Below are 14,543 nucleotides of genomic sequence, written 5' to 3' on the forward strand. Positions count from 1 at the left end.
CAACTACGTTGTCCACGTCGGCGCAAATTTTTTCGGCCGTTCGTTGCCTCATCAACGTCCAGGCGTTCAGCGAAGCATCCTATTCTTTTCTGTTCTTTCTGCGACGCCCACGAAGGTTCCAGACTGTAGAAGCCCCCAACCCCGCTTGGAGCTCCATTTGCCCCACCACGGTGCCAGCAACTCCACCCCCTGCCCCCCCGCCGGCAGATCCCCCACCCCGCCAGGAGCTCTGCCCAGGCCTACCACGGTGCCAGCAACTCCACCACCCCCTCCCTCGCCATTGGCGGTTCCCCCACCCCGCTAGGAGCACCGCCCAGGCGGATGACTTCACCTTCGAAGCCCCTGCCACGCAGCCAGTGTCAAGATTACCCCCACCTACACCCCTCGCCAGAGGACCGTCCCCTTGATGTCGGACGGCCAACGGATTCACCTCCCACGCCCTCCACGAGCCTGATAAATCGTCGGCGCAAATTTTTTCGGCCGTTCGTTGCCTCATCAACGTCCAGGCGTTCAGCGAAGCATCCTATTCTTTTCTGTTCTTTCTGCGACGCCCACGAAGGTTCCAGACTGTAGAAGCCCCCAACCCCGCTTGGAGCTCCATTTGCCCCACCACGGTGCCAGCAACTCCACCCCCTGCCCCCCCGCCGGCAGATCCCCCACCCCGCCAGGAGCTCTGCCCAGGCCTACCACGGTGCCAGCAACTCCACCACCCCCTCCCTCGCCATTGGCGGTTCCCCCACCCCGCTAGGAGCACCGCCCAGGCGGATGACTTCACCTTCGAAGCCCCTGCCACGCAGCCAGTGTCAAGATTACCCCCACCTACACCCCTCGCCAGAGGACCGTCCCCTTGATGTCGGACGGCCAACGGATTCACCTCCCACGCCCTCCACGAGCCTGATAAATCAAGAATTTACTAGAATTTCTACACGCCCATGAATGATTTTATTGTTGCTACTGAATGATGTAATAGATTGAGTATACTGTTGTGTTTGCAGGGATGCTAAAGGTCGCGGCAAGTGGCTCTACTGCCACTCCACTCTGAGGCGGTGCCAGCGTTGATGACCACCTCTCGGCCTACTACTTCTTCTCCAGCATGGGTCTAGTCCAAGTCGCGATACGGGGTTTGGACATTTTGGGCTAGGTTCCTTCCCAACTCTGTAGTGTAGCCTCTCCGCGGCATGGTCCAGCTCTGCTCCTTTCCCTTGGTTCTGATGGCGTGGCTGGCTGTTGCCCTTTGCAGGTTGTTCAGCATGGGTCTAGTGAATGAAGGCATCGACATGGAGGAGGGAAACCTGGAGATAGGCATAGCAATTCTTTTGCATGATTATTAGTTTTATTTTATTAATCTATGCTAGATCTCAAATACACGCAATCCAATCTTGAAGATCTGGTTAAAAAAGTATGCTGCTTGTACCATAAACTGTGTGCGACGCAAATTTCAGTAAGTGCAATTTGTTGATGTATTGTGATGGTAGACCGACCTTCCTTCTGCAGAGTGGAACCAAAGGTATTTGTTGAGTTCTTTGGCATTGCCATATAGTAGATTTGACCGGGAAGCTTGCAGGTCTACTATATGTCCTGGTTTTCGTATCTGCATGTCTTCATGTTCAAAATGGTGATTCGGTTTATATGAGAGTATTGTCTTAGTGCTAGTGTGGATAACATCAAGATGGTGTACCATGTACGGTGATGACTTTGCTGAACTTAGTACTTTCAAATGTGTGACAAGGAAGGAAAGTAGCAAGCTGAAAAGGAAGAACCAAGATAAAATGTTTGATGCATATATCCTGCATGGGTCTGCAATACAATCTACAACACACTAGATTATATGTGAAGGTCAGATTTTTATCATCTCAGATTTGTTGGTTTCAATATTTTCTAGAGTCCCTATGGGTTTCCAACTTCACTAACGATGGAATTGATTAAAATCCTTTCTGAGAAATGAATAGCCAATAAAGTTCTCATGGGAAGAGGGTAAGCAATGGCCAATGTTCAGGGATTGGATACATAGTTGCATTTACATGTCAATGTCATCTTCACATAGTAGATAGAATTGTACACATTTTTTCAGTAATATTGGCACTGTAGACATGGTCTGTATTTAACGTTTTTGCTGACTTCTTAGTGATTTGCTGAAATAATGACGCATAACTATGCTTATATCGAGAAGGGGAGAAAGGATCAACCGTCATCGTCTCCGTCGGCAACATCGGCCCTGTTGACAGCCCGCGCTCTGTGTGCCCTCCTCCCCACGTGTTTGATGGCCTCTGTTTTCTCTTCTCCCTCGCACTGCAGGTACCTACACTCTTAGACCTGTGTCTTCTTGGTGTTAGGGTTTTCTTCTATCCTCCCGCTTCGTGCACTCCCCCCACAGACCCACACCATTCCTACTCATTGACGAGTAAGACCCATGTGTTCCCATCACCCCGTTCGACCGTCACCCAAATACAAAGATTGTTTTACTGTTGCAGAGCTTAGTGGCGTGGTCCAACAACTTACTACATAATGGCGATCAGCACCGGCAAAGCTTAAGTGTGAAGTGAGACATAACATGCAACATCTGATTAGAATTTTCATATTTAGATATACTCACGAATCACTAAGACAGATTATATGCTTGTGGTCCCTTTTTCAGAAACATAAATGTTCCCTGTAAGGTAAGCTTAGTTGTTTAATTTCTTAAATTCAGGTATCCTTTCTATGTATGAATAATAAACTAACAATTACTCCATAATAACTGCAGGAATGTCCACAGCATAGCACAATATAAATTGTTGAAGGAAAAATACTAGGCAAAACATCCCCCACATAGTTAATACCTCATAAATCTTCTGATTTTAGGTTGCCATCCCTTGCATTTTAAAACAACTGCTTCACCTCATCAGAAATAATATATGATGATCAATGATGACCCAATTTGATATTAGCAACACAACTCACCCTAATTACCGGAACAAACAAGCCATGATCTGTTTTAGTAAAAGTATATGCGTTGCAACTTATATTTATATTTGGATGATAAACAACTTAGAAATAGTATCAAGATTATATATATCATCATATCTTGTATTTGTTCCTGTAAAAAAGAAGCATCAATATTATGTTATATCAATACCTTTATATATATATAATATCTCTTCTTTTTATATAGGCATCTTTAGTAGAATTGTATAAAAAACGCGCGCAGGGCGCGCGTTAAGACACTAGTGCATATACTATGCAATAAGCCGAGAACTGTATCTCAGTTGTGCGATGGCAAAAAGGGGCATGCGCGGGTGCTGATTGAGGACGGAGAAGAGGGAGGAGCGTAGGCAGGATGGAGTTTCGACTCTAGCAGACTAGCACATGCATCTTGAAATCCATTGTTTTCGTTTTCTTCTCACATACATGACACCGACAGAATTGGCCACTGAACCAACAATATTTAATGGACCAACAATCTAATCTAGCAGACTAGCTTATGGTCCTCCCATACTTTCATATCTATACTACTCCCTCCGTTCTCAAATATTTGTCACCGGTTAATTCATTTTTGAACTAAAACACGATAAATAAAAAAGAACGGAGAGAGTACTCTATTAAGAATCTAGTGTGGGCACATAGTGTTATCACGACTTCATTCCGGCGCTGTGCCCTGTGGGCCCCACACCCAGCACCCGTGCATCGCTTTCTCAATTACTGTTGTATGAAACCCCCAACGCCGGTAGCTCGCTACTGTGTCTGCTCAGCACCCGACACCGCCTGCGCAGCTACCACACCACACTTGAACCCACGCCCTCTGCTTCAGCAATTTAGGAATAACCACTAGACCACAAGTATCTTAGTGTTTAGAAATAAACAATAATTATATTTGAATAAATATCTCAATACCTATTTATATGATATATACCAACTGTAGCAAAGCACGGAAAACTGGCTAGTATATATCTAGGATTCTAGGTCCTACCAATGGTTATTTAAGTTTTCATTTAGTTTGTCTCCTAACTTAGGAGATACAATTCCACTTAATATAGGATCACTTGTGGGGTTTCTAACGAGTTGAGGGCATGTACGACCCACATACAACAAGGTGCCGTTTGGTTCACGAAATGTAACGTAAATGGTAATGGTAATGATTCGCACTCGAATACCGGCGGTAACAAGTTTAAATAAGTTGATTTCCATTTCTAGTGTGGTATCAACTACAGTTAGATTTAAACAAACATAATATAATGGTATCGATTACCTATTACATTACCAATATGTGAACCAAACGGCATCCAATTGTCTATATGTGTATTGAAAAACATGTACGTACAATATAAATAACAAGTCATATAATGGATTGTATGTTTATACTGTCTTTAAATTTTTTAATTCATGTGTAGAACAAGGGCCAAAGTAGCATACAGTGATTGTGTTACTGTCTCTTGCATTGGAGCACGGGCCGAAGATATCTCTCCACAAAAGGACGACCTATGTCTCTCTCCTCCTTAATTAGCGTCCACGTTGGATTTTTTCATTTAATTGCTGGTTACGTGGCTGTTTATTAGAGACGACATATTTAATGTCGTTGTAAGTGCCTTAATTGAAAAAATATAGTAGACAAGCCCTTCACGGAGAGTCTGTCTCTACATGATTCTCTTAATTGTATTTATGATCTAGAGACTCAGTATTGTATTATGTACTAGCCTCTTAACTATCTTTTATACTTTGAAAACCGATATACGGTCTCAGGGCTGTACATGCTGTAAAGTTTGTTTCTTGGCATCCTAGGTTAGGAGGTACATGTACAACAATGATAAGAAGCTGTGGAAAGAGCTGACAAACTTTAAATATAATACTAAGAGTAAAGACTATTTTTCGGACTAAGACTATCACTATGGGACACAACTGCTTTGTCGAGTGCCTGAAGAACTCGGCAAAGCCTGGAAAACACTTGGCGAAGTCTTTGCCGAGTGTGACTCTCGACAAAGAAGTCTCGGTGAACTGTATATCGGCAACGACTTCTTTGCCGAGTACTTTTTGTTGGGCACTCGACAAAGACTTTACCGAGTGCCACCTGGTTCTCGGCAAAGAAAAGTCACCGTCATTGGCGCCAATTGATGGTGACGCAGACTTTGCCAAGTGTCTTCTGTACCGGCCCTCAGCAAAGAAGCCCCATGTGGGCCCCTTTGCCAGTTCCTTTGCCGAGTGTATTGGGAGGCACTTGGCAAAGGATCTGTCTTTGCCAAGTGCAAGTTGGACTAGCTCTCGACAACAGGAGAACCAGTGGGCCCCTTTGCCAGTTCCTTTGACAAGTATCTCGACAACAACACTCAACAACGAAGCTTTATCGGTTCTCAGGTGTGCCTTCTTTGCCGAATACTATTGTCATAACACTCGACAATGTGACCAAACTACCCCTTTTTATTTGTTTTTGTTATTCCATCCAAACAAACAAAAGATATATCACATAATCATCACATATACATCACAGATATCACAGAATCATCACATACATCAAACACACGACATAGCTCACAAAGATCACATGTTTCTTCACAAAGATCACAAAGTCACAAGTATCACAAAATTGTTCACAACACTAACAAGTACTCACATAAATGAGTCCACAAACATCCAATATATGCCATAAACATGTATCACAACTATGTTTAGAAGAACATCAGTGAGGTGGGCGGCTAGACTGGTTCGACGATGGGTTGGGCGATCCATGAGGGTTGTTGGATGCCGCAGATTGTCCCTGCACAGAGAAGAGATTGCATGTGTTATACCTGAAAGGGAATTAGGCTTACAGCTATTTCCTAATTGATTTTGGTGGTTGAATTGCCCAACACAAATAATTGGACTAACTAGTTTGCTCTAGTTCATAAGTTCTACTGGTACCAAAGGTTCACAATAAGCCAATAAAAAGACCAAGAAAAGGGTTCAAACAAGAGAGCAAGGGATAACCGAAGTGTGCCCTGGTCTGGTGCACCGGACTGTCCGGTGTGCCACCGGATAGTGTCCGGTGCACAAGGGGACTCCAAGCTAAACTCCTCACCTTCGGGAATTCTCAGAGGCGCTCCACTATAATTCACCGGACTGTCCGGTGCACCACTGGATAGTGTCCGGTGCCCCAAGGGAGAGCGAGTCTGAACTCGCCAGCTTCAGAAATCCGCTCCGCTAAAATTCACCGGACTGTCCGGTGAGTCACCGGACAGTGTCCGGTGCGCACCGGACTGTCCGGTGTGACAGCGGAGCAACAACTACTTCGCGCGCAACGGTCGACTGCAACGCATTAAATGCGCGCCTGCGCGCGCAGAGGAACAGGGCACGCGCGAGTGGCACACCGGACAGCCTACAGGGCATGTCCGGTGCACCATCGGACAGCTAGGCGGGCCCACAAGTCAGAGCTCCAACAGTCAGAACCCAACGGCCAGGTGACGTGGCTCGCGCACCGGACAGTGTCCGGTGGCGCACCGGACCGTCCGGTGCGCCCGTCGACAGCAGCCTTCACCAAATGGCTAGTTTGGTGGTTGGGGTTATAAATACCCCCAACCACCCCGCATTCAAGTCATCCAAGTTTTCCACCTTCCAACTACATTACAAGAGCTAGCATTCAATACAAGACACACCAAAGAGATAAAATCCTCTCCCAACTCCACACAAAGCTCTAGTGATTAGAGAGAGTGATTTGTTGTGTTCTTTTGAGCTCTTGCGCTTGGATTGCTTCTTTTTTCTCATTCATTCTTGCAATCATCTCAATTGTAATCAAGACAAGAGACACCAATTGTGTGGTGGTCCTTGAGGGAAGTTTGGTTCCCAATTGATTGAGAAGAGAAGCTCACTCGGTCCGAGGGACCGTTTGAGAGAGGGAAAGGGTTGAAAGAGACCCGGTCTTTGTGACCACCTCAACGGGGAGTAGTTTGCAAAAACCGAACCTCGGTAAAACAAATCCTTGTGTCTCACTCTTTATTCGCTTGCGATTTGTTTTCACGCCCTCTCTCGGACTCGTTTACATTTCTAACGCTAACCCGGCTTGTAGTTGTGATTAAGTTTGTAAATTTCAGATTCGCCCTATTCACCCCCCCTCTAGGCGACTTTCAATTGGTATCAGAGCCCGGTGCTTCATTAGAGCCTAACCGATCGAAGTGATGTCGGGAGATCACGCCAAGAGGGAGATGGAGACCGGCGACAAGCCCGCTACAAGCCACGGGAATGCTTCATCGGAAGAGTCCCGCAACAAGGGGAAGGGGAAGGAGAAGAAATCCTCTTCCCACAAGTCGCATCGGAGTGGGGACAAGAAAAAGAAGATGAGGAAGGTGGTTTACTACGAGACCGATACTTCATCGCCTTCCACCTCCGGCTCCGACGCGCCATCCATTACTTCTAAGCGCCATGAGCGCAAGAAGTTTAGTAAGATCCCCCTATGCTATCCTCGCATTCCTAAGCATACGCCTTTACTTTCCGTCCCATTAGGCAAACCACCAACATTTGATGGTGAAGATTATGCTAGGTGGAGTGATATGATGCGATATCACCTAACCTCACTCCACAAAAGTATATGGGATGTTGTTGAGTTTGGTGTACAGGTACCATCCGTAGGGGATGAAGATTATGATGAGGACGAAGTAGCCCAAATCCAACACTTCAACTCCCAAGCCACAACTATACTCCTCGCCTCTCTAAGTCGAGAGGAGTATAATAAGGTACAAGGGTTGAAGAGTGCTAAAGAGATTTGGGACGTGCTAAAAACCGCGCATGAAGGAGACGAGGTGACCAAGATCACCAAGCGGGAAACAATCGAGGGGGAGCTCGGTCGCTTCCGTCTTCGCCAAGGGGAGGAGCCACAAGACATGTACAACCGGCTCAAAACATTGGTGAACCAAGTGCGCAACCTCGGGAGCAAAAAATGGGATGACCACGAAGTGGTTAAGGTTATTCTTAGATCACTTGTTTTCCTTAACCATACTCAAGTTCAATTGATTCGTGGAAATCCTAGATATACACTAATGACTCCCGAGGAAGTAATCGATAATTTTGTAAGCTTTGAATTGATGATCAAAGGCTCAAAAAAGATCAACGAGCTTGACGGTCCCTCCAAGTCCGAAGCTTAACCGGTCGCATTTAAGGTGACGGAGGAGAAGAAGGAGGAGTCTACATCGAGTAGAACACCCATCGACGCCTCTAAGCTCGACAACGAGGAAATGGAGCTCATCATCAAGAGCTTCTGACTAATCCTCAAGCAAAGGAGGGGGAAGGATTACAAGCCCCGCTCCAAGAAAGTGTGCTACAAATGTGGTAAGCCCGGTCATTTCATTGCTAAATGTCCATTATCTAGTGATAGTGACAGGGGCGACGACAAGAAGGGGAGAAGAAAGGAGAAGAAGAGATACTACAAGAAGAAGGGCGGCGATGCCCATGTTTGCCGGGAGTGGGACTCCGACGAGAGCTCCACCGACTCCTCCTCCGACGAGGACGCCGCAAACATCGCCGTCACCAAGGGTCTTCTCTTCCCCAACGTCGGCCACAAATGCCTCATGGCAAAGGACGACAAAAAGAAGAAGGTAAAATCAAGATCCTCCACTAAATATGAAACCTCTAGTGATGAGGATAATGCTAGTGATGAGGAGGATAATTTGTGTACCCTTTTTGCCAACCTCAACTTGCAACAAAAGGAAAAATTAAACAAATTAATTAGTGCTATTCATGAGAAGGATGATCTCTTGGACTCTCAAGAGAACTTCCTAATTAAGGAAAACAAGAAGCATGTTAAGGTTAAAAATGCTTACGCTCTAGAAGTAGAAAAATGTGAAAAGTTATCTAGTGAGCTAAGCACTTGCCATGATACTATTGCCAACCTTAGAAATGAAAATGCTAAATTAATTGCTAAGGATGATTCTAATACTTGTGATGTTTCAATTCCCAATCTTAGAGATGAAAATGTTGATTTGCTTGCTAAGATTGAAGAATTGAATATCTCTCTTGCTAGGCTTAGAAATGAAAATGAAAAATTGATTGCTAAGGCTAAAGATTTTGATGTTTGCAATGTTACTATTTCTAACCTTAGAAGTGAAAATGATATATTACATGCTAAGGTTGTAGAATTAAAATCTTGCAAACCCTCTACATCTACCATAGAGCATGTCTCTATTTGCACTAGATGTAGAGATGTTGATATTGATGCTATTCATGATCATATGGTCTTAATTAAGCAACAAAATGATCATATAGCAAAACTAGATGCTAAAATTGCCGAGCATGAACTTGAAAATAAAAAATTTAAATTTGCTCGTAGTATGCTCTATAGAGGGAGACGCCCTGCATTAAGGATGGCATTGGCTTCCAAAAGGGGGACAATGTCAAAATTAATGCCCCTCCTAAAAGATTGTCTAATTTTGTTAAGGGCAAGGCTCCCATGCCTCAGGATAACGAGGGTTACATTTTGTACCCTGCCGGTTATCCCGAGAGCAAAATTAGGAGAATTCACTCTAGGAAGTCTCACTCTGGCCCTAATCATGCTTTTATGTATAAGGGTGAGACATCTAGCTCTAGGCAATCAACCCATGCTAAATTGCCTAAGAAGAAAACTCCTAGTGCATCAAATGAACATAGCATTTCATTTAAAACTTTTGATGCATCCTATGTTTTAACTAACAAATCCGACAAAATAGTTGCCAAATATGTCGGGGACAAACACAAGGGATCAAAGACTTGTGTTTGGATACCCAAAGTTCTTGTATCTAATGCCAAAGGACCCAAAACAGTTTGGGTACCTAAAGTCAAGAACTAAACTTGTTTTGTAGGTTTATGCATCCGGGGCTCAAGTTGGATCATCGATAGCGGGTGCACAAACCACATGACAGGGGAGAAGAAGATGTTCTCCTCCTATGAGAAAAACCAAGATCCCCAACGAGCTATCACATTCGGGGATGGAAACCAAGGTTTGGTCAAAGGTTTGGGTAAAATTGCTATTTCACCTGACCATTCTATTTCCAATGTTTTTCTTGTAGATTCTTTGGATTACAATTTGCTTTCCGTTTCTCAATTATGTCAAATGGGCTACAACTGTCTTTTTACTGATGTAGGTGTCACTGTCTTTAGAAGAAGTGATGATTCAATAGCATTTAAGGGAGTGTTAGAGGGTCAGCTATACTTGGTAGATTTTGATAGAGCTGAACTCGACACTTGCTTAATTGCTAAGACTAACATGGGTTGGCTCTGGCACCGCCGACTAGCCCATGTTGGAATGAAGAATCTTCATAAGCTTCTAAAGGGAGAGCACATTTTAGGATTAACAAATGTTCATTTTGAGAAAGACAGGATTTGTAGCGCATGCCAAGCAGGGAAGCAAGTTGGCGTTCATCATCCACACAAGAACATCATGACGACTGACAGGCCACTGGAGCTCCTACACATGGACCTATTCGGCCCGATAGCTTACATAAGCATCGGCGGGAGTAAGTACTGTCTAGTTATTGTGGATGATTATTCTCGCTTCACTTGGGTGTTCTTTTTGCAGGAAAAATCTCACACCCAAGAGCTCTCAAATTGAAGGCAATGGGACGGAGTTTGGCTTAAGGATCAAGAAAATAAGAAGCTCAAAACGAGTTTGGCTTAAGGATCAAGAAAATAAGAAGGGACAACGGGACGGAGTTCAAGAACTCTCAAATTGAAGGCTTCCTTGAGGAGGAGGGCATCAAGCATGAGTTCTCTTCTCCCTACACCCCACAACAAAATGGTGTAGTGGAGAGGAAGAATAGAACTCTATTGGACATGGCAAGAACCATGCTTGATAAGTACAAGACTTCGGATCGGTTTTGGGCCGAGGCGGTCAACACCGCCTGCTACGCCATCAACCGGTTGTATCTACACCAAATCCTCAAGAAGACATCATACGAACTCCTAACCGGTAAAAAGCCCAATATTTCATATTTTAGAGTCTTTGGTAGCAAATGCTTTATTCTTGTTAAAAGAGGTAGAAAATCTAATTTTGCTCCTAAGGCTGTAGAAGGCTTTTTACTAGGATATGATTCAAACACAAGGGCATATAGAGTCTTTAACAAGTCCACTGGACAAGTTGAAGTTTCTTGTGACGTTGTGTTTGATGAAACTAATGGCTCTCAAGTAGAGCAAGTTGATCTTGATGAGATAGGTGATGAAGAGGCTCCGTGCATCACGTTAAGGAACATGTCCATTGGGGATGTGTGTCCTAAGGAATCCGAAGAGCCTCCAAAAGCACAAGATCAACCATCCTCCTCCACGCAAGCATCTCCACCAACTCAAAATGAGGATGAGGCTCAAGTTGATGAAGGAGAAGATCAAAGAGATGAGCCAACTCAAGATGACGACAATAATCAAGGGGGAGATGCAAATGATCAAGACAAGGAGGATGAAGAACCTAGACCGCCACACCCAAGAGTCCACCAAGCAATCCAACGAGATCACCCCGTCGACACCATCCTCGGCGACATTCATAAGGGGTAACCACTAGATCTCGTGTTGCACATTTTTGTGAGCATTACTCTTTTGTTTCCTCTATTGAGCCACACAGGGTAGAGGAAGCACTACAAGATTCGGATTGGGTGGTGGCGATGCAAGAGGAGCTCAACAACTTCACTAGGAACGAGGTATGGCATTTAGTTCCACGTCCTAATCAAAATGTTGTAGGAACCAAGTGGGTCTTCCGCAACAAGCAAGACGAGCATGGTGTGGTGACAAGGAACAAAGCCCGACTTGTGGCCAAGGGATATTCACAAGTCGAAGGTTTGGATTTCGGTGAAACGTATGCACCCGTAGCTAGGCTTGAGTCAATTCGTATATTACTTGCCTATGCTACTTACCATGACTTTAAGCTTTATCAAATGGACGTGAAAAGTGCCTTCCTCAATGGACCAATCAAGGAAGAGGTCTATGTTGAGCAACCTCCCGGCTTTGAAGACAGTGAGTACCCTAACCATGTCTATAAACTCTCTAAGGCGCTTTATGGGCTCAAGCAAGCCCCAAGAGCATGGTATGAATGCCTAAGAGATTTCCTTATTGCTAATGGCTTCAAAGTCGAAAAAGCCGATCCTACTCTATTTACTAAAACTCTTGACAATGATTTGTTTGTATGCCAAATTTATGTTGATGACATCATCTTTGGGTCTACTAACGAATCTACATGTGAAGAATTTAGTAGGATCATGACACAAAAATTCGAGATGTCGATGATGGGGGAGTTGAAGTACTTCTTGGGATTTCAAGTGAAGCAACTCCAAGAGGGCACCTTCATTAGCCAAACGAAGTATATTCAAGACATTCTAACCAAGTTTGGAATGAAGGATGCCAAGCCCATCAAGACACCCATGGGGACCAATGGGCATCTCGACCTCGACACGGGAGGTAAATCCGTCGATCAAAAGGTATACCGGTCGATGATAGGCTCTTTACTCTATCTATGTGCATCTCGACCGAATATTATGCTTTCCGTATGTATGTGTGCAAGATTCCAAGCCGACCCTAAGGAAGCTCACCTTACGGCCGTAAAACGAATCTTGAGATATTTAGTTCATACTCCTAAGTTTGGGCTTTGGTACCCTCGGGGATCCACATTTGATTTAATTGGTTATTCGGATGCCGATTGGGCAGGGTGCAAAATCAATAGAAAGAGCACATCGGTGACTTGCCAGTTCTTGGGAAGATCCTTGGTGTCTTGGGCTTCAAAGAAGCAAAATTCCGTAGCTCTTTCTACCGCCGAAGCCGAGTATATTGCCACAGGCCATTGTTGTGCGCAATTACTTTGGATGAGGCAAACCCTTAGGGACTATGGTTACAAATTAACCAAAGTTCCTCTTCTATGTGATAATGAGAGTGCAATCCGCATGGCGGATAATCCCGTTGAGCATAGCCGCACTAAACACATAGCCATTTGGTATCATTTCTTAAGGGATCACCAACAAAAGGGAGATATCGAGATTGCGTATATTAACACTAAAGATCAATTAGCCGATATCTTTACCAAGCCACTAGATGAACAAACCTTTAAAAAACTTAGGCATGAGCTAAATATTCTTGATTCTAGGAATTTCTTTTGATGTTTTGCACACATAGCTCATAAATATACCTTTGATCATGTCTCTTTCATATGCTATGACTAATGCGTTTTCAAGTGAATTTCAAACAAAGTCATAGGTGCATTGAAAGGGAATTGGAGTCTTCGGCGAATACAAAGGCTTCCACTCCATAACTCATCCTTCGCCGTCGCTCCGAGCAACTCTCCGTCTTTGGTATAATCTTCACTCATATGTTTTATTTGCCAAAGGGGAGAAAGTAGTTTCAAAGGGCTTATATTTCACTCAAAGTATCCGTTTTTGGCGATTCATGCCAAAGGGGGAGAAAGTATTAGCCCAAAGCAAAAGGACCGCACCACCATCTAATTTTAAAACTAATGATTTTCAAATTGGTATCTTATTGTGTTCAAAAGGGGGAGAAAGTAGTATTTTCAAAATTGATATCTTAAAACCCTCTTGAACACTAAGAGGAGGATTTCATTGAGGGGGAGTTTTGTTTAGTCAAAAAGAATTTGAAACAGGGGGAGAAAATTTCAAATCTTGAAAATGCTTCGCAAAATCTTATTCATTTACCTTTGACTATTTGCAAAAAGACTTTGAAAAGGATTTACAAAAAGAATTTGCAAAAACAAAACATGTGGTGCAAGCGTGGTCCAAAATGTTAAAAATAAAGAAACAATCCATGCATATCTTACAAGTATTTATATTGGCTCAATTATAAGTAACCTTTGCACTTACATTATGCAAACTAGTTCAATTATGCACTTCTATATTTGCTTTGGTTTGTGTTGGCATCAATCACCAAAAAGGGAGAGATTGAAAGGGAATTAGGCTTACACCTATTTCCTAATTGATTTTGGTGGTTGAATTGCCCAACACAAATAATTGGACTAACTAGTTTGCTCTAGTCCATAAGTTCTACAGGTACCAAAGGTTCACAATAAGCCAATAAAAAGACCAAGAAAAGGGTTCAAACAAGAGAGCAAGGGATAACCGAAGTGTGCCCTGGTCTGGCGCACCGGACTGTCCGGTGTGCCACCGGACAGTGTCCGGTGCACCAGGGGACTCCAAGCTAAACTCCTCACCTTCGGGAATTCTCAGAGGCGCTCCGCTATAATTCACCGGACTGTCCGGTGCACCATCGGACAGTGTCCGGTGCCCCAAGGGAGAGCGACTCTGAACTCGCCAGCTTCGAAAATCCGCTCCGCTAAAATTCACCGGACTGTCCGGTGAGTCACCGGACAGTGTCCGGTGCGCACCGGACTGTCCGGTGTGACAGCGGAGCAACAACTACTTCGCGTGCAACGGTCGACTGCAACGCATTAAATGCGCGCCTGCGCGCGCAGAGGAACAGGGCACGCGCGGGTGGCACACCGGACAGCCTACAGGGCATGTCCGGTGCACCACCGGACAGCCAGGCGGGCCCACAAGTCAGAGCTCCAACGGTCGGAACCCAATGGCCAGGTGACGTGGCTGGCGCACCGGACTGTCCGGTGCGCCCGTCGACAGCAGCCTTCACCAAACGGC

General features: G+C 44.6%; 1 long non-coding RNA gene across 2 annotated transcripts; it reads left to right on the forward strand.

Annotated features, from left to right (window-relative positions):
- Window positions 1-22: 22 nt before the first annotated feature.
- LOC100216917 (uncharacterized) lies at window positions 23-4,627 on the forward strand. Of its 2 annotated transcripts, XR_004857081.1 has the most exons (3): window positions 23-1,141; window positions 1,241-2,295; window positions 2,472-4,627. It is a non-coding gene; the product is annotated as an uncharacterized lncRNA (long non-coding RNA). The 2 variants fall into 2 exon arrangements; XR_004857080.1 differs by having other exon boundaries at window positions 1,241-3,108.
- Window positions 4,628-14,543: the final 9,916 nt, after the last annotated feature.

This window comes from Zea mays, chromosome 3 (assembly GCF_902167145.1).
Source record: "Zea mays cultivar B73 chromosome 3, Zm-B73-REFERENCE-NAM-5.0, whole genome shotgun sequence".
Taxonomy (NCBI): domain Eukaryota; kingdom Viridiplantae; phylum Streptophyta; class Magnoliopsida; order Poales; family Poaceae; genus Zea; species Zea mays.